The 21532-nt window shown below is 44.8% G+C and overlaps 1 protein-coding gene across 8 annotated transcripts in view; it reads left to right on the forward strand.

Annotated features, from left to right (window-relative positions):
* The window catches only part of KCNJ16 (potassium inwardly rectifying channel subfamily J member 16), a 272982-nt gene that overhangs the window by 237339 nt on the left and 14111 nt on the right, over positions 1-21532 (forward strand). For 3 of the 8 annotated variants that reach the window (XM_088472997.1, XM_088473027.1, XM_088473005.1), the window contains exon 1: positions 18414-18659. The exons of the other annotated variants lie outside the window; for them this stretch is intronic. The gene's annotated coding sequence lies outside the window, so the exon portion shown is untranslated. Of the gene's footprint in view, positions 1-18413; positions 18660-21532 lie in introns of those variants that run through there. 8 annotated transcript variants of the gene reach the window in all.

Here is a 21532-nt window from a genome sequence, read left to right on the forward strand (position 1 = left end):
CATTAATAACATCAGAACCATCATTATGATTATGAAGTGGGAAGTACTATAAAAAATTACTTTACTGTAAGATTCTTAGAGGGGTATTCAATATGAAACGTAAACTTCACTGTCGAAGTTAACGTTTCATATCGGAGTTTTTTTCTGCGTTAAGGTATGGTGTGCGCTCCCGCTTATCCCCGTATTCAATATATAATTAATGAAAACGGGAAACTCCGAAGTTGGATTTGCGTAAAGTTACGAATTTTTCCTTAAAATAATTGTAAGACCCCCCTAAAGTTGTAAAAACATGGGGGAACACTATGGGTACCCCCGTTTTAGCCTTTAATTGAAAGTCGGGGATTTAAACAGCCGCAGCAGGTGTTTTTTTCCCGACATTGAATAAGTGATGCAGAAGTGCACTTAGGTTATTTTTTTCGTTTTTTTAAGTGGTCCCATCAAATTTGGGGTACATGAAAATGGGTACTAGCATATTTTTAAGTCCCTAAAGTCATTTTTTTAAAATTCTGCATTTGTGCACCTGCCGCTATAATTCTATTCTAGAAAACACCTGCCGCATACTTGCAGAATAGCCCTGAACCTATTTCCCTATTGTTAAACAATTTTTTCCCTTTTTTTCTTTTTTTGACACAGTTCTTTTTTAAATGTCATTTTTTTTAAGCCTGCACCCCTAAACCCCAATTGTGCACTTTTTTTCAACATCTATTCAATGGTGAAAAGTTATCCCCGTTTTTTATCAAAGACTTTTCAAAACTGCGATAAGTCTTTGAAATTGAATACGGTTTAAAAGTAAAACCTGCGATAATGACGTCATACCTCCGATATTAACGCAAAAACGATGTTATTGCACCCATATTGAATACCCCTGTATGTGGTAAATTTACTAAGAATCGAGTCTGAGAGAGTTTGCTTTTTTTTCAACTCGATTAGCTATGCCAAAACTCGGGTGATTTGAGGCTCCTGAGACTCTCAAATTTACCAAGAAGTGAGTTTAGCTGAGAGTGAGATTACCGATGGTGAAGCAGAACGAGATTTCTCTCCCGAGTAGCAGGTTTTGCAGGAGATTACTCACCTGAGATTGCAGTGTTTGCGCTCTTGAAAACTCTCCCGAGCAAGCATCCTGCACATATCAGTGAGATATGTGTAAGCTGCTTGTGTTCTAGGCTGTAAAAAAGCAGGTTAAAAGTAAAAAAAAAAATGACATAGGGTCCCCCCCCCTAAAGCCTAACCAGGCCCTGACTTGCCATCCAGTCCTGTTTCTTAAAATTACAGGGAACAAAATGTGTAGGGTTCCACAGTAATTTAAGAACCAGCACCAGGCAGCAGGGCCAGACCTGGTTTTAGATATAGGGAAAAAAAATTGCGTGAGGTTCCCCTTATACTTAAAACCAGCTCTGGACCCTTTCTAATGGGGGACTGATGCCACAGCCACAGCCAGGGGTGCCCTTTCACCGGGCCCCCCAGCCGCAGCATCAGCCCTGACCGCTAGTCAGCCCAGGCCAGGGATCCATGGGGAGTTGGGGACCACCCCAATAAAGGGGTCCCCCTCTCCAGGGCACCCCTGTCCTAGGCTAATAGCCTAGGGCTATTCCGCCACCCCTGGGTGGTGGGTGGATAGTGTAGGTGTAGTGTTAAAAATAGAATTAACATTATTTGTCTTTACAGTAAAACTGCAGGTCCCAGCAAGCCTCCTCCACATGCTGGTACTTGGAGAACCACAAGTACCAGCATGCAGGGCATTAAGCGGCCGCTGGTACATGTAGTTCACCTGTAAAGAAATGTGTAAAAAACACAAGACACACACCATGAAACTAAAGATTTATTACATCCATACATACACACTCACACATACTCACCTGTTCCCAGGTGTTCACGTCCCCTTCTCAATGTAAAGTATCCAATGGAAGTACCTGTAAAAAAAGATCCAATACTCACCTTTTGTCCCACGATGTTCTCCGCAGTAATCAAAATAGGGCCCCTGGGCTGACTAGCTGTCAGGGCTGATGCTGAGGCTGGGGGGCCCTGGCTGTGGCATCAGTCCCCCGCTAGAAAGGGTCCAGAGCTGGTTTTAAATATAAGGGGAATCTCATGCAATTTTTTTCTCCCTACATTTAAAACTGGTCTGTCCCTGCTGCCTGGTGCTGGTTCTTAAATTACTGTGGAACCCTACACATTTTGTTCCTTGTAATTTTAAGAACCAGGACTGGCTGGCAAGTCAATGGCTGGTTAGTCTTTTGGGGGGGGGGGGGGGGTTCTGCCTGTTTTATTTACAGGCAGAAACATACATGGATCAGAGTGGTCTGTGTATGTTTCTGCCAAACTCGCAGATCACAGGCAGGTATAATTATTTCACAAGTTTTTACAGGAGAGTTTTCCCATCTCATGAGAGTTTAGAAACTCTCTGATTGGTAAATATCAGAATCCTATCTTCACTAGTGAAAAGGTTCTCAAGTTTTGGTGAATTGAAGAGAGATTGCTAACTCTCCAGTATTTTCCTGTAGCACAGGAGATCTCTCTCCCGAGTTTGACATTAGTAAATTTGAGAGTGGGAAAAAATTACCAAACTCTCCAGAGTTTGCTAACTCTTCGAAACTCTCACTTTAGTAAATTGACCCCCTAGCCTCACTGGGGCATGGTCTGATGTACCTGAATCATTGTATGCAGAACTGTGCAATGGGTTTCATAAAAATTAATACTAAAATGATTTTAAATTCATTGCTATTGTGTATTTTTAATGCCTTACAGCAGAAATACATCACTATTTATAACTAGGGGTGTGCACCGGCCACTTTTCGTGTTTTGTGTTTTGGTTTTGGATCTGGATCTTTCTTCGTGTTTTGGATCTGGATTGGTTTTGCCAAAACCACCCTTCCGTGTTTTGGGTTCTGGGTTTTGTGTTTTGGATCTGTATTTTTTTTTAAAAAAGCATAAAAACAGCTAAAATCACAGAATTTGTAGGTTTTTCTGCTCCTATGCTATTATTAACCTCAATAACCTTAATTTCCACTCATTTCCAGTCTATTCTGAACACCTCACACCTCACAATAGTGTTTTTATGTCCAAAACGTTGCACCGAGGTAGCTGGATGACTATGCTAAGCGACACGAGTGGGCGGCACAAACACGTGACCCATCTAGGCGTGAAACTGCAGTGGCAGACAGGATGGCAGTTTGAAAAACTAGGCCCCAAACTGTACATAATGCAAAGAAAAAAAAGAGGTGCAAGATGGAATTGTCCTTGGGCCCTCCCACCCACCCTTATGTTGTATAAACAGGACATGCACACTTTAACAAACCAATCATTTCAGCGCCAGGGTCTGCCACACAACTGTGGCTGAAATGATTGGTTCGTTTGGGCCCCCACAAAACAAGCTGGCAATTAATGTGTCCCTGCACAAACTGGCTCTATGGAGGCAAGATGTCATCCTCATCCTCCTCATCCACCGATTCCTCACCCTCTTCAGTGTGTACATCCTCATCCTCACAAAGTATTAACTCGTCCCCACTTGAATCCACCACCACAGGTCCCTCTGTACCTTCTGGAGGCTGGTCTCCCTGGAAGAGCTGATAATTCATTTTGATGAACATCATCTTCTCCACATTCTGTGGAAGCAACCTCCTACGCCTTTCGCTGACAAGGTTCCCGGCTGCACTAAACACTCTTTCGGAGTACACACTGGAGGGGGGGCAACTCAGGTAAAATAGAGCCAGTTTGTACAGGGGCCTCCAAATTGCCTCTTTTTCCTGCCAGTACAGGTATGGACTGTCTGCCATGCCTACTTGGATGCTGTCACCGATGTAATCCTCCACCATTCTGTCAATGGTGACAGTATCATATGCAGTGACAGTAGACATGTCAGAAATTGTTGCCAGGTCCTTCAGTCCGGACCAGATGTCCAAACTTGGTCCTGCCTGCCCTGCATCACCGCCAGCGGGTTGCTTAGGATACCTAAGTTTTTTCCTGGCAGCCCCAGTTGCAGGAGAAAATGAAGAAGGAGCCGTTGACGTGTCACGTTCCGCTTCAGCTGACAGTGTGTTCACCAGCAGGTCTTTGCACCTCTGCAGGCTTGTGTCGGCCGGAAAGAGAGACACCACATAGGCTTTAAACCTAGGATCGAGCACGGTGGCCAAAACGTAGTGGTCTGATTTCAACAGATTGACCACCCTGGAATCCTGGCAAAGCGAATGAAGGGCTTCATCCACAAGTCCCACATGCCGAGCGGAATCGCTCCGTCTTAGCTCCTCCTTCACTTTCTCCAGCTGCTTCTGCAAAAGCCTGATGAGGGGAATGACCTGACTCAAGCTGGCAGTGTCTGAACTGACTTCACGTGTGGCAAGTTCGAAGGGCTGGAGAACCTTGCACAACACGGAAATCATTCTCCACTGCGCTTGAGTCAGGTGCATACCCCCTCCTTTGCCTATGTCATAGGTGGATGTATAGGCTTGTATGGCCTTTTGCTGCTCCTCCATCCTCTGAAGCATATAGAGGGTTGAGTTCCACCGCGTCACAACCTCTTGCTTCAGGTGATGGCGGGGCAGGTTCAAGAGTGTTTGCTGGCGCTCCAGTCTTCGGCACGCAGTCGCTGAATGGCGAAAGTGGCCAGAAATTTTTCGGGCCACCCAAAGCGTCTCCTGCACGCCCCTGTCGCTTTTCAGAAAATTCTGCACCACCAAGTTTATTGTGTGGGCAAAACATGGGACGTGCTGGAATTTGCCCAGATGTAATGCCCGCACAATATTGGTGGCATTGTCAGATATCACAAATCCCCAGGAGAGTCTAAGTGGGGTAAGCCACTGGGCGATGATTTCCCTCAGTTTCTCTAAGAGGTTGTCGGCGGTGTGCCTCTTACTGAAACCGGTGATACACAGCGTAGCCTGCCTTGTAACGAGCTGGCATTTCTGAGATGCTGCTACTGGTGACGCTGCTGCTGTTGCTGCGTAAGGTGATACATCTACCCAGTGGGCTGTCACAGTCATATAGTCCTTAGTCTGCCCTGTTCCACTTGTCCACATGTCCGTGGTTAAGTGGACATTGTGTACAACGGCATTTTTCAGGACACTGAGGACACTTTTTCAGACGTTTCTGTACAGTCTCGGTATCGCCTGCCTAGTGAAGTGGAATCTAGACGGGATTTGGAACCGGGGACACACTACCTCCATCAATTGTCTAAATCCCACTGCACTAATGGCGGATACCGGACGCACGTCTAACACCAACATAGCAGTCAAGGCCTCAGTTATACGTTTTGCTTCAGGATGACTGCTGTCGTACTTCATCCTCCTCGCTAAGGACTGTTGGAGGGTCAATTGTTTAGTAAAAGTAGTGGTGTTCCTACTTCCTCTCTGGGATGATGAACGACTCCCAGCAGCAGCAACAGCAGCAGCGGCAGCAGTAGGCGTAGCAATGCAGGATCCTCCAGAGGAATCCCGGATAGGAGAGTCAGTCATGCCAGTGACATGGCCTGCAGGACTACTTCCGATCCTGACTAAGGAGGAAATTGACGAGGAGGGAGTTGACGGTGTGGTTTGCAGGCGCTTGGATACAACAGGACAACGGGATTTAGGTGTCCCTGGACTGCTTACGGTCTTAGCCAAAGTTTCTGAACTTGACAGTAACTTTTTATGAACGCGCTGCAGGTGCCGTATAAGGGAGGATGTTCCTAGGTGGTTGACGTCCCTACCCCTACTTATTTCACCTTTACATATGGTACATATGGCAAGACAGTTGTTGTCCGGATTTGGATAGAAATATTGCCAGACCAAAGAGGTGGAATGTTTGGTCTTCTGCCCAGGCATGACCGTGATGGGCTTTTTCATCCCACGGACAACAACTGTCTCCCCCGGAGCCTGATTTAAACAAACCACATCACCATCAGAATCCTCCTCGCCAACTTCCTCCTCAGCGCCAGCTACACCAGTATCCTCATCCTGTTGTACTTCAACAGTGACATCTTCAATTTGCATATCAGCAAGTGGACTGTGGGTGCTCCTTTCAGCACTTGCAGGGGGCGTGCAAATGGTGGAAAGAGCCACCTCTTCCCGTCCAGTGCTGGGAAGGTCAGGCATCGCAACCACCACCACACTTGGACTCTCCTTGGGGATTTGTGATATCTTCTTAGAAAGCACAGTTCTTCGCTGTGCTTTTGCCAGCTTAACTCTTTTGATTTTTTTAGTGGGAGGAGGGCTTCCATCGTCATGTGAAGCTGAACCACTAGTCATGAAAATACTAGGGATCGACCTTAGCCGTTCCTTGCCACTCCGTGTCGTAAATGGCATATTGGCAAGTTTACGTTTCTCTTCAGCTGATTTAAATGTCTTTTTCAAGGTCATTTTCCTGAACTTTGCCATTTGGGATTGTATGTGCCCTCTACTATGACATTGGGCATCGGCCTTGGCAGACGACATTGATGGCATGTTATCGTCTATGTCATGACTAGTGGCAGCAGCTTCAGCACTAGGAGGAAGTGGTTCTTGATCTTTCTCTATTTTATTTTTATCGGAGAAAGTTTGGTCCTCCATTTATGTTATATCGATTTGATATATACGTGCGGCTAAACACAGAAAATAATTTTTTTTTTGGTTTGGACTGGAGTGTACTTTGTGGGTTACAGCACCCTTTAACGGTCAAGCCAGCCGGCCCTTTACTTATGACACAGGCGCACGCTTGGCACTACTTTGTTGATGCACGTGCGGCTACTGCGCACACAATTCACAAACACAGAAAATAATTTTTTTTTGGTTTGGACTGGAGTGTACTTTCGGGGGTTACAGCACCCTTTAACGGTCAAGCCAGCCAGCCCTTTACTTATGACACAGGCGCACGCTTGGCACTACTTTGTTGATGCACGTGCGGCTACTGCGCACACAATTCACAAACACAGAAAATAATTTTTTTTTTGGTTTGGACTGGAGTGTACTTTCGGGTGTTACAGCACCCTTTAACGGTCAAGCCAGCCGGCCCTTTACTTATGACACAGGCGCACGCTTGGCACTACTTTGTTGATGCACGTGCGGCTACTGCGCACACAATTCACAAACACAGAAAATAATTATTTTTTTGGTTTGGACTGGAGTGTACTTTCGGGTGTTACAGCACCCTTAACGGTCAAGCCAGCCGGCCCTTTACTTATGACACAGGCGCACGCTTGGCACTACTTTGTTGATGCACGTGCGGCTACTGCGCACACAATTCACAAACACAGAAAATAATTTTTTTTTGGTTTGGACTGGAGTGTACTTTCGGGGGTTACAGCACCCTTTAACGGTCAAGCCAGCCGGCCCTTTACTTATGACACAGGCGCACGCTTGGCACTACTTTGTTGATGCACGTGCGGCTACTGCGCACACAATTCACAAACACAGAAAATAATTTTTTTTTGGTTTGGACTGGAGTGTACTTTCGGGGGTTACAGCACCCTTTAACGGTCAAGCCAGCCGGCCCTTTACTTATGACACAGGCGCACGCTTGGCACTACTTTGTTGATGCACGTGCGGCTACTGCGCACACAATTCACAAACACAGAAAATATTTTTTTTTTGGTTTGGACTGGAGTGTACTTTCGGGGGTTACAGCACCCTTAACGGTCAAGCCAGCCGGCCCTTTACTTATGACACAGGCGCACGCTTGGCACTACTTTGTTGATGCACGTGCGGCTACTGCGCACACAATTCACAAACACAGAAAATAATTTTTTTTTGGTTTGGACTGGAGTGTACTTTCGGGGGTTACAGCACCCTTTAACGGTCAAGCCAGCCGGCCCTTTACTTATGACACAGGCGCACGCTTGGCACTACTTTGTTGATGCACGTGCGGCTACTGCGCACACAATTCACAAACACAGAAAATAATTTTTTTTTGGTTTGGACTGGAGTGTACTTTCGGGGGTTACAGCACCCTTTAACGGTCAAGCCAGCCGGCCCTTTACTTATGACACAGGCGCACGCTTGGCACTACTTTGTTGATGCACGTGCGGCTACTGCGCACACAATTCACAAACACAGAAAATAATTTTTTTTTTGGTTTGGACTGGAGTGTACTTTGGGGGTTACAGCACCCTTTAACGGTCAAGCCAGCCGGCCCTTTACTTATGACACAGGCGCACGCTTGGCACTACTTTGTTGATGCACGTGCGGCTACTGCGCACACAATTCACAAACACAGAAAATAATTTTTTTTTGGTTTGGACTGGAGTGTACTTTCGGGGGTTACAGCACCCTTTAACGGTCAAGCCAGCCGGCCCTTTACTTATGACACAGGCGCACGCTTGGCACTACTTTGTTGATGCACGTGCGGCTACTGCGCACACAATTCACAAACACAGAAAATATTTTTTTTTTGGTTTGGACTGGAGTGTACTTTCGGGGGTTACAGCACCCTTTAACGGTCAAGCCAGCCGGCCCTTTACTTATGACACAGGCGCACGCTTGGCACTACTTTGTTGATGCACGTGCGGCTACTGCGCACACAATTCACAAACACAGAAAATAATTTTTTTTTTGGTTTGGACTGGAGTGTACTTTGGGGGTTACAGCACCCTTTAACGGTCAAGCCAGCCGGCCCTTTACTTATGACACAGGCGCACGCTTGGCACTACCTTGTTGATGCACGTGCGGCTACTGCGCACACAATTCACAAACACAGAAAATAATTTTTTTTTTGGTTTGGACTGGAGTGTACTTTCGGGGGTTACAGCACCCTTAACGGTCAAGCCAGCCGGCCCTTTACTTATGACACAGGTGCACGCTTGGCACTACTTTGTTGATGCACGTGCGGCTACTGCGCACACAATTCACAAACACAGAAAATAATTTTTTTTTGGTTTGGACTGGAGTGTACTTTCGGGGGTTACAGCACCCTTTAACGGTCAAGCCAGCCGGCCCTTTACTTATGACACAGGCGCACGCTTGGCACTACTTTGTTGATGCACGTGCGGCTACTGCGCACACAATTCACAAACACAGAAAATAATTTTTTTTTTGGTTTGGACTGGAGTGTACTTTGGGGGTTACAGCACCCTTTAACGGTCAAGCCAGCCGGCCCTTTACTTATGACACAGGCGCACGCTTGGCACTACTTTGTTGATGCACGTGCGGCTACTGCGCACACAATTCACAAACACAGAAAATAATTTTTTTTTTGGTTTGGACTGGAGTGTACTTTCGGGGGTTACAGCACCCTTAACGGTCAAGCCAGCCGGCCCTTTACTTATGACACAGGTGCACGCTTGGCACTACTTTGTTGATGCACGTGCGGCTACTGCGCACACAATTCACAAACACAGAAAATAATTTTTTTTTTGGTTTGGACTGGAGTGTACTTTCGGGGGTTACAGCACCCTTAACGGTCAAGCCAGCCGGCCCTTTACTTATGACACAGGCGCACGCTTGGCACTACTTTGTTGATGCACGTGCGGCTACTGCGCACACAATTCACAAACACAGAAAATAATTTTTTTTTTGGTTTGGACTGGAGTGTACTTTCGGGGGTTACAGCACCCTTAACGGTCAAGCCAGCCGGCCCTTTACTTATGACACAGGCGCACGCTTGGCACTACTTTGTTGATGCACGTGCGGCTACTGCGCACACAATTCACAAACACAGAAAATAATTTTTTTTTGGTTTGGACTGGAGTGTACTTTCGGGGGTTACAGCACCCTTTAACGGTCAAGCCAGCCGGCCCTTTACTTATGACACAGGCGCACGCTTGGCACTACTTTGTTGATGCACGTGCGGCTACTGCGCACACAATTCACAAACACAGAAAATATATTATTTTTTTAGCACTTGGGGGGAGCACCCCTGATGGACAGAGCACCCCCTGGACAACACTACAGCACTCCTTTAGGACTGGGACACTGCACAGGACTTTGGAGTGGACACAGCCCCTATGGAGAACTGACTGCACAACACAGTCCAGCCAGCCCCTATGGACTTTGAAGTAGTGGACACAGCCCCTATTAACAACAGCAGCACAGCACAACACAGCCAGCCCCTATGGACTTTGAAGTAGTGGACAACAGCAGCACTACACTACACTACACAGCCCTAACTCCCACCCTCCCTCTTCACTGTCCACAGCCGAGTGAGAAAATGGCGCCGACGCGGGTACCTTATATAGGATCCAAAACCTGCGAGACTCGGAAGGCGGGATGATGACGTTTTGCCTCGATTTCAGATCCGAGTCAGGCGGGAAAAGTCGAGCCTGACTCGGATCGGACTCGGATCGGGGGGGCTCGGGGGGGTTCGGATTTCAGAAATCCGAACCCGCTCACCCCTATTTATAACTAGAGATGTGTTGTTTGGTTTTGGCTATGATCTTCCCATCAAGTTTGAATCTCAGAGGCAAAATGTAATCTTTCACAGACATCTGTGCAGAGATAACCCTGTTCTGAAATCCGAACTTGGCAGGAACATCCGAGCCAAAACCTAACCGCTCATCTCTATTTATAACATGCCAACTGGTTTGAAGCAATTTACCTTTGTAGCCCTCACTTTATAAATGTGACGGCACAGATTGTCCAATGTCAGATTGATAGGCTAACAAAATCAGCAGTACACCTAGTATGCACATTTTGCCACACGGTGCTACCAGTATGCACTGAAGGTGAGCCCCCACTGGTACTCATCTCCCACTTGTTGCAGTCCTTTGCTGAATTTGCAGCTACCAATCAGGGTTATTGAATGCAACAGAGCAGCTGTCGGCTCCCTTAAGCATTGGATAAGGGAGCCAGGAGCTGCTCTGCATTCCACATCCAGGAACAGGTGCTCCGGACACCTGTTCTCGAGAAGTGGCAAAACACACAAACGCTGATGCCTACTGGGGATCAAGTCTCTCTGGTACCTGGTGGGACTGTCCATGTCCATCCCTATATTGCCCCCCCCCCGTGTGTGGGGGCCCAAGGACGACTGCCTCACCGATAATCCAGCATTCGTAGCAGGGACGTAACTAGGTATTTGAAGGCCTCATAGCAAAAGTTTGTAAGGGCCCCTATGTACCACCCAGTGGTGAAAAATGTACATAACACATGTAACTTTAACAAGGAAGATGGGCCCCATAGCAGCTGCATCCCTTGCACCTAAGGTACTTATGCCCATGACTCAAAGTATTTGTAAGGACATACAGGATATTGTCACCTTTTGTTTGCCAATAATGTTGTGCTTTCATTTACTGTAGATTTCAATTACAGCTACCATATACATAGCTTGTATAGTATATATCGGTCATTGATGAGATATGAAATGACATGCTATAGATAAAAACATGATGCTTTATGTTTATGATCATGTTTGAGTGATACTAGTGATATGGTTAAATTCCAGGGTGACCAGTTTTTTTGTCATGTATAGAATCCGGGCAAGTGTCTAAATATTGTCTCTAAATAGGAGTAACCCATCCATTCAGCAAATTGACATGTACAGTGGACTTCTTACCATCGCAGCTGCAAATTTGTTCACAGTGGTTGTGCGAAAAAAGCAAATGTCGCAGTTGCCAGGATTTGCATTGAGACGCCTAACAGGCAGCTTCAGAAATCCAAGCGATTGAGCACAAAGACGCAGCATCGGAGTAACCCTAGGGTCTCGCAGAATGGCAGCCAAAAACCAGAGCCATTGTTACTGCATACGGGATCGCAGTCGTAGGAAGACACGCCCCCAAAATGGTTGCAACACTTCTGCGTTTCAGTCGCCACCTCCTCCCATCGTTGCCGCCCACAAATGGTCCCGGCCTGTCAATAACTTTGTGAATAAGTCTTCAATGCGAGCAATAACAGTAATGGAATTTGACTCATGTAACTCAAACGCATGTGCAGACAACCGATAATCACTCAACTACTTAAATATCGGCATTACGCCCATCCCTAAATCAGGCCATAAGAGAGTAGCAGTGTGCAATACTATTAACGCACATTAAATGGATTCATTACTTTGATGCAGCAGCTATCAATTGGTTTATAATGCTGATCAGAAGTGGATGTACCAATGCTTTTAAAGCTCAAAATCATTCTTAAAGTAAGCCCTATATTACCTAAACTCTAATTGCCTTCAAAAATTATTACATAAGCAAAAAAACACAGGTCTATAGCCATCTTTTTATGTAGCAAGTATGTTATCAGCTTTTATTGTAAATGCCAAAGATGTCCCAATGAATGGAAAAAATGACAGCATCAAAATACACAAAATAAAATAACAGAGCGAGTCCAAGCTCATCTCTGAAAAAACGGATCTGTGGAAACATCTGGACATTTAAAATTAGGAATGAAAACATTCCATGACTGGGGACGGAACACACAACCTAAAGGCTGCGTGGAGGTATTTGTCCAAGCAGCTCAGACATCAGCGAGTCTCATTTCATGCTTTCCAACATGTTTGGGTAATTGGCAGTTTGATGGATTATGGCTACTGGAATCAGTACAAGTTGAAACTGGCTGTTTATTCTTTCAAATTGAGAGCTATGGTTGTGCCAGTGTGACATACGTTTTCTTTTTTAATCAAAATACATTTACTTCAAAGCTGCTTATTTCTACATGCTTGAGAATATCACCTTACAACATACAAGTATGAATTAAATCCATTCTTTATAAGTGGTGTTAAACTCTCAACTCCTTGAAGACTTGCATATACAGTACTAGTGATTTAAATACCTTTACTTCTGTGAATAGGGAGAGCATCAGAATATACCCATAGATATACTGATGCTCTCCCTTTCTATAGTTCTGACATTACATTACATTATCTTCACCTCTGAGGACTTCTTAGTTTTCTTAAGTGTATAGAATTGACTAAAAGGACATATTTTATAACTTATTGCCTGATAATGAGTCCAAATGCAGACAGATCTTGTGGATATCTGCAAACTGCGCATACGCTGTAGATAGCCGCACTATATGGGAAATGGGCATTTCTGGGTGGCAACTGGGAGGCACTGGTGGTTCTGGGGGCGGGCAAGCAGGGCTACTGCCCGGTGTGCTGTGGCCTGAGGGCAAGGCCGCAGTCACCCCACTGTCGCCATCTAATCTGACGGCACCTGCCTGCTGCGGTGCCCACTTTTGTCCACCGTTGTTTGATGTGCAGGGAACAACTGCACATCATGGTGCCGTTGTAGTTTATTACTAAGACAGTAATAAACTGCAACAGCGCCATGATGTACTGTTGTTTCATCCCACTGTCTCCCAGAATGCCGGGCGTATTGACGTCACAACGCATGACATCGCGCGTGGCATTCTGGGAGTGATCATGGTGTGTAGGGGATAGGCTCAGAGCAGCAGGAGGAGGTACCCGTCTGCCTTCTCAATGTAAGTTTAAGGCAAATGGTGCTACCCCCCCAAATACAAATGGCTCCCCCCCTTACAAGTGAACTCCCCCCCCCCCGGTCAAACTTTGCCCCAACCCCCCTGTGCAGCGTGCGGGCCACTTTGTGGCCCCGCAATGGGTAATTAGTTTTCATTATACCCTTTTTACCCCTTTTTTACCCCGCCCATGGCCACACCCCCCAATCAGGCAACACACTCCGAGATAAAGGCGCTAAAGGAAACTTTCATACTGAGCTTTCAGATAGATCTTATGCACCCAGCATGAGGTTTGTGTAAGTCCTGATACTATCATGATGGTTGTGGACATAAAAACAGTTGGTGTGCTGGCCTCTCACTTGCAGATGCATGGATAATTATCAGCATCTAAAGGCAGATCCTTGCATTAGCCGCGGCTGGATGGAAGAAGTGAATGTGGATGTGTTTGACCCAAATTCTGTACTCTCTTTTTAATAATTGGTTAGATACACTAAGGGGTGGACAGTAAGCATGCCCTGCCACAGTTTTGCTATTTGGCCATGCTAAAACTGTTGCAAGGCATGCAGGGATTTGTAGTTCAACAACAGCTTGAGGGCCCGCCCCTGACTGGATGTTTCTAACATGCACATTTTCTTGCAGTGTCCTTACCTTTGAGAGGCCAGGCATACAGTGCCCTTTGTATAAGCATTTTCCTGTGCCCGACATTGGCAGTTTGAAGTCACAGCAACTACAGTATGGATGTAGCATAGACCACGGGCTATCCAATTCTGTTAGTCCTGGATGTCACATCTAAAGTGAAACTGATGTAAATTAATCCTGATCTGTTGCCCAATACAAAGGCCAATATAGCAGTCTGTTTTAATAGGCACTTCAAAACATGCTTTCACTCCACCCACCACGAGCAGCACAGGCTTCCATTCTTAAATCCTTTGGCTTTTTCAAAAAAATCAACGGGGAAGTCATGGGAAGCGAGGACGAAAGTCTCTTATCCGATGTAACCATGTAAGCTCCTTGCCTTCAGGTTCACCAGTTTCATTTAGGAGACAAATAGATGTGGTACCTATCAAACGGCCCTGTGCTTGCAAGAACAGACCTGTAAACTCTCACTCTGTGACTGACATCCCCAGAGCCCCCACACTCAATATAAAGAAAACTACAGGCCCTCTGGTATGCTCAATTAGGTCCGTCCTTTGTAATGCCAGATCTATAAGATACAAGACTGCTACAATTGCTGACCTTATTGAATCTTCAGATCTTGCCTGTATTACAGAGACTTGGCTAGACGAAAATGCAGCTCTATTTTGGAAGCTGCAGTTCCAACAAATTACTATGTCATTCACAACCCAAGACTTAACCGCAGGGGAGGGGGAGTGGCAATCTGCTTTAAAAAAGTACTTAAACTTATGGTCCACCCAACGGAAATTACTCACTCATTTGAGTGCATTGCTGCTCGGAGTTCTGCAGACTAAGGATTCAGAGTACTTCTCATTTACCGCCCCCCTGCAGATGGAAAGATATTTCTACAAGAATGTGTAGATATTGTTGCTGGACTAGTTCTGGAGCATCAAAGATGGCTGATCCTTGGGGATTTCAGTGCATGGGTTGTTGATGTGCTCTCTCACCATGGCCAAGATCTCCTGTGCACAGTGAATGCTCTGGGCCTCACACAAGTCATTCCTTCAGCTACTCATATAAGTGGTCACACTCTTGATCTTGTCTTCCAGATTGGATTAGAAGTCTCTGACCTAAATATAAACCCAGTCACGTGGTCAGACCACCACTCAATTCGCTTCTCAGTTGCAAACCCTCAAAATAGAACTTTACCCATGGAGTTGACAAGTTATCGTCCAAGGAGAGGCATGACCCCCCAGGCTCTTGCAGCAAACCTGGATCTTTCTGCGGTAATGGGGGCCTGTGAAGATCCTTGTTCTCTAGTCCATTACTATAACAGAGATGTGACAGCTGCAATGGATATTATCACCCCTGTGCGTATACGACCCCGCAAACCACACCGTCAAGCCCCTTGGTTTGACAATAGCGTTAGTGAACTCAAGAAAAGGGGGCGTAGACTTGAAAGACGATGAAAGAAGAATAACCTGGTAAAGGATAAGTTAATACTAATCAAACATATTAGACAATATCAATCAACAATCACCCGTATGAAAACAGAGTTCCTTTCAAATGAGATCAAGGCAGCAAACAACAGGCCAGCTCAGCTTTTTCGTACAGTGGAGATGCTTTGCAAACCAGCATGCCTGCAGCTTGTTGAAACCCTCTCCCAGTCAAGATGCAATGAGTTTGCAAAATTCTTTACAGATAAAGTATCCTCCATCCGGGCTGGAATCCCCACAGTGCCATCAAAGGATTGCCAAACTACCAAGCCTGCCAAGGTAAGCCACCTGTCTCCCTGGAACAGCTTTGACATAATGGATGTAAAAGACATTGCCAAAATTATCAGAATGTTGCGACCCACCACCTGTGATCTGGACCCTGCCTCAACCAAGTTTCTTAAAGGGTGTATGGACATGATTGGTCCTGTAATTGCAAAAATAGTTCAATGCTCTTTGCAAACAAGCATTTTTCCAGAACAACTAAAGGAAGCAATTGTTAGACCACTTCTTAAAAAACTAATTTACACCCCGACTGCATGACCAACTATAGACCAGTATCAAACCTTCCTTTTCTAGGAAAGGTCATTGAGAAAGTGGTGGCAATGCAACTGGAAACCCGCCTGTCTACCCATGATATTTATGATCCATTCCAGTCAGGATTCAGGAGAAGACATAGCACTGAAACAGCTCTGGTATGTGTGCTTAATGATCTTCTGATGGCAAGAGACAGAGGTGATTGTTCAATCTTAATCCTTCTGGATCTCTCAGCAGCATTTGATATAGTGGACCACGGGATTCTAATTGAGCGCTTGAACAATTTCTGTGGACTGGATGGCACAGTCCTTAGCTGGTTCCAATAATTTCTGACCGGCAGGTCACAGAAAGTTTCTTCTGGAGTAAACTCTTCATCACCAGTGCCACTTCCATGCGGTGTCCCACAGGGTTCTATACTATCTCCCTTGCTTTTTGCAGTATTCATGCTACCATTGGGTGAAATAATCAGACGTCATGGCCTGGTCTACCACTGCTATGCAGATGATACACAACTGTACCTGTCCTTTGCTCCAGGTACAAAGGACCCCATAACAACCCTAAATAGCTGCTAGCTGAGCTTCAAGAGTGGATGAGTGCCAGTTGGCTGCGACTGAACCCTAATAAAACAGAGGGCCTGATTCAGAGCCGGACGCTATTTATGAATGGTCGTTCAGAAAAAGGGGCCGGCTATTTAAATTGATCGCTCGCTCTTTGCGGTCTGTTGACGCCTCTATGTCTGAGCGAGCGAACGAAACATGCGCTCGCTATATTGTAAAGATGCCCCCTGGCCGTTTGCATCATACGTCATCTCCTCTATTTATTAGATTAATCGAGTACATCGAAAGGCTTCTGAACTGCTCGCAGTGCTTGTGGTAGGTTTTACTTCCCGCAATCACTGCGAGCAATTCAGGCTAAAAGACGTGATGTGAAGTGACGTGGTCGATGATGCTGCTTTATTAATTATGCACACCCATTAAACGCCCGTTTTGACCGTTTGGCACGCCTGCGTTTGGATCTCCACTCCCCGTTTTCAAGCACCTTCCCCTGTTACCACCCACAAACGCCTCATTCTGTCACTCAAATTAGCAGGCCCTCGCTGTTTTGCGAGTGCACAATTTCCAACCACAATGACTGGTTGGCGCATGCACATTACGACCCATACGCATGGGCAGATGTGCGAACATCACTCGGAGCGAACGAGCGGCCGCTTACGAGCGGCTCTGAATCAGGCCCAGAGGTCCTTATGATAGGTCACAAGTCAGGGCTATAGCATAGTCAAACAACAGGACTTATGCATGGGGGATCAGAATTACAAAACACTGAACATATGTGGAGTCTTGGTGTTGTCCTGGATAGTGGCTTGACACTTAAACATCAGGTATCAGCCACAATGAAATCCTCATTATTTCATCTGAGGAACATTGCCAGATTCAAGCACTTAATTCCCTCAAAAGATCTGCCCTAAGTCATACATGCATTTATATCATCACGCCTAGACTACTGCAACGCCCTCTACCTTGGACTACCAGCAAAAGAATTGCACCGCTTGCAGATGGTACAAAACGCAGCTGCCAGGTTATTAACCAACCAGCCCCATTCCAGCCACATAACACCCACTCTCTACTCCCTTCACTGGCTGTCTGTCAGATGGCAAATTGTTTTCAAGATTGGATTACTAACTTACAAAGCCCTACATGACCATGGCCCAAGGTACCTAAAGCAGCTTCTGATTCCTTACTGTCCCACTCGATTACTGCAATCCATTGACAAAGGACTATTAACAGTACCTAGAATCTCCAGAAATTCATCTGGGGGTCGAGGTTTCAGTTTTGTAGCTCCAACCTTATGGAACTCACTTCCCCGCACAGTTCGAGAGGCCTCCACTCTAGAATCCTTCAAAAATAGACTCAAGACTTACCTCTTCACCCAAACATTTCACTAATGTCCCTTGTTTAAGCTTATTTTGTATTTTGTACTGTAAAGGCAAACGTAAAGCACTTTGAGTCCTTTAGGAGAAAAGTGCTATATAAATAATAAAATTATTTTTATTATTATAAAACAGCACATGAGCAGGAACATGCTAGAAATGTCCATCCTGCATTCTTAGTGCTTGCTTACTTTGATAAAATATCTCTTTGAAAGTGAAGTATAACTATGCTCAGGTCTTAACAATGGATATTTTTTTGCCATTTTGAATACATTCTGGACACCTTGAACTCATATCCAGGTAGAACAGTGAAGTGCACATGGCTGGCTAGGCAGTACTATATACACCCTCAGAATAATGTATTTCACAGGAGAGTAGTGTGGCAATGTTTAGAAATAAGTTTCTCGGTAAAACAGCTATCTTGAGAGTTAAGGCTATTTTACTTTAGGCTGTACTTCCTCTTTAAGCCTAAGGCTTGTGACAGAAGACTTGGGTAACACTTGTTTCTTTATTAAGGTCACTAAGTGTAGAAATGTGTAGTATCATATCTATACTGTAGATCTGTAGCACCACCCAACCTTGGCATTAATACAGTTGTGTTCAAGAAATGACAACGCGTGGGAAACTTTCATCACACAAGACACACCTGAGGCGCCAAACCCTATCGTGTTCTTGATGACAGTCTTATTACATTGACACCAGCAGTTTTACAAAACTAAACATTTCAAGATGATCTGCAATACTGCTGGTTCCAAGAAGACACTAGGACATCACAATTCTTCTAACCAACCAATGTACAGTCAGGTAGGATAATACAACTTGAGCTCTTTTGTAAGGGTTTGCAGTGAGCCAGAATTTGATTCGTTTGTTTTATGTGATACTAAGATTACCAGGATTCATTTATGCTAAAAGAAAATTGTGTTCCTTTCACAATATCTTTAAATTGTGACTTCCATTTAGATATTGCAAAACGTTGTTCTCTTCCTGTAACTGAATGTTGTAATTTTACAACTATCTAAAAGTGTGGACACAATACTGCAATGCAACTGACTGAAAATAAGATAAATAATACAGCTAGTCAGAAGTAAAATTCAGTGAATTCACTATTTGACATTTTATGTATGTACAAAAGTTATTACAGTAATCTAAAACAAGTTGTATGTATAAAAAAAATTAGCTTCAGTTAAAAGTGTGTTTAGTACATTGGGCCTGATTCAGAGATGTACGCTAACCCGATGGTTAGCGTACATCTCCGATGGTGGGAAGACCGCGCATGTGCTGGAGGTGTACTGTGCATGTGCGCCCCTACATCTGTGAGTTCAATCACAGAGCCTCACAGCCGCAGCCTGATTAACAGGCTGCAGCGTTTAGGAGATGGTGCGGGGGTGTTCCTGAGCAGCGTTCCCGGAAACGGGGAGCGTTGCTATAAATGAGTGACCACTACAGAACTCAGAAGACATGGGAGAGCAGTGGTGGGGAAGACAGTAGCATAGAGTCGGTACTTATACTCATCATGTAAATTCAACTGCCATGAGTAGTGGGCATGTCACTTGATGGGCACATTGCAACTAGTGGGCATGTCATTTGGTATTAATTTTTACTACTAGGCAGTACTGCTACAAATGGCCATATTATCATAACTATTACTGATGAGAATCTTTTTGGGCATTGCTAATTGAAATCTCACTGGCTATCTGCACTGATCCACCCAGACAGAGCCCCGTGCATGCTCGGAGAAGTAGTGTTCGGAACTCAGGGCAGATGAAATGACATGTCTGTTGTCCCCCTTGCCTCCGGGCAGCATAGCCACCAGCAAAGGCTGTTTCCGCATGAATAAGGCACCTTTTTATTATCAAGGATAATTAATGAAGGCTGGCTGCAGGAGATATATTTCATGTAGAGTTAAGTACTCCAATCCTCTTCATTTTCAGAGCCCAGATTTATCAACGAGTAATATTCTGTTATCACTTGTTACTAATCTTAAATGGTGCTCCAACCAATCAGCTCCTAACTGTCATGTGTTTGCAAAATGACAGTTAGGAGCTGATTTGTTGGAGCACCATTTAAGATTAGTAATGAGTGATATCAAGAATATTACTCATTGATAAATTTGGACCTCAATGAGGACTGTGGTCTTCACCAATTTATGAAGCTCCTAAAAGCCTGTAGGCTACCATTTCACTAGTTAGGCTCTTTATTTATTTCCTACATTTGATAACTGAATGGGAGTCTGGAGGACCAAGAGACTGCAGCTTGTGATTAGTCCTCGTGATCACATCACTTTCAAAGATGTTAGCTTAATTATATTGCCACTTCTATAGTACAGAACTAGCTGCCCTTATTTCTAGGGATATGCAAAATACATGTTACTCAATCAGTTCATAAGCTTAAACAGGTGCTTGTAATGGGGATTTACCTAGACAAGATGGGGAGCCAGCTAAGGAGAGAATGTTCGCTAGTAATACACTTTCTCGTTGGTAGTGCAGCTTTAAAAAAAACTAGTAGCTTTAAAAAAAACTTCTACTTAACGGATCAGTAACATATTTTGTTACTGGTGGAGGCTTCATAAAATTTTTGTATTAATATATGTCAACTGCTTTTCCAAAGCTATGGCATGGAACTGGTTAATCATATGTCTGTCGAACAGTACTATAACGTGCTAAGCCCCTGGAATCTCAGCACAGAGCTGGAGAAAAAAAATAATCGGCTGAACTATATACTTCTGTTGCTTATTATAGCGTCAACCTTCAGTGATTCCATGGCGTTTTTTATGGAGTCTGGTTTCACTTAGAAGAATTAAATGTCATTGTGTTTGTTTCTCTTAGATATTCTAGTGCAAATTGCTGCCTCGTTGCATGACTTTTAAGTTTGTGTAAGTGTCTGCTGTTCTGTGCTATTTACGTCTGAGTTCTTAATGTTTAAATAGAAATTCTTTTATTGTGATATTTTACATCTCCAGACCTTTATTGAGGTTTCCCCATCACACAGCGCCAGGGACCCTCCCGCTTTCCAGGCCTGCTTTCATTAGCATAGTTGCACTTTTGTGATTCACATGAGAAGTTATATCTTAAATAATTTCTATTAAAGTCTGCGTCGTTCCACAAACAGGTGGAGTGAATCTTAACACTGACTGTCACAAAAGATGTTCTCCTTGTTTTTATACATTAAAGCATTATTATTTTGTCATAGTTCCCAACTCGGGGCTGATGCAGTGTTGAACATATGCCTGTTTCCAAGGGGCATCTTGTTGGATTTCACACTGCGCATGGTTTGAAATAGAGCACATGCAAGTGTGGAGATACAGAGTACTCATCAAACACTTATGGAAGAACTAGATCGTAACTGAAAACTCTCATTTGGGGGAGATGTACTAAGCTCTAGAAAGTGATAAATTAGAAAGTGATAAACAACCAGCCACTCAGCTCCCGTCATGTGTCCTGGCTGTGTTTGAGAAATGACCCTTAGGAGATGATTGATTGGTAGTTTTAGCACGCTCTAAGTTCCGGAGCTTAATACATCTGCCCCTTAGGCAGCGCTGTACACACAATGGCATGCAGAGGGCAGGGGGTCACCACCACCTGGGAGAAGAACATTTGTTGTAGATGCTGTTTGTAGATTGTATGCACTTGCATGTACCCACTTCATTGAAATGAATAACTGGTATGTTTCATCTGTAT

The sequence above is a fragment of the Taudactylus pleione genome, unplaced genomic scaffold (genome assembly GCF_031769625.1).
Source record: "Taudactylus pleione unplaced genomic scaffold, aTauple2 ptg000016l, whole genome shotgun sequence".
NCBI classification, from domain to species: Eukaryota; Metazoa; Chordata; class Amphibia; order Anura; family Myobatrachidae; genus Taudactylus; species Taudactylus pleione.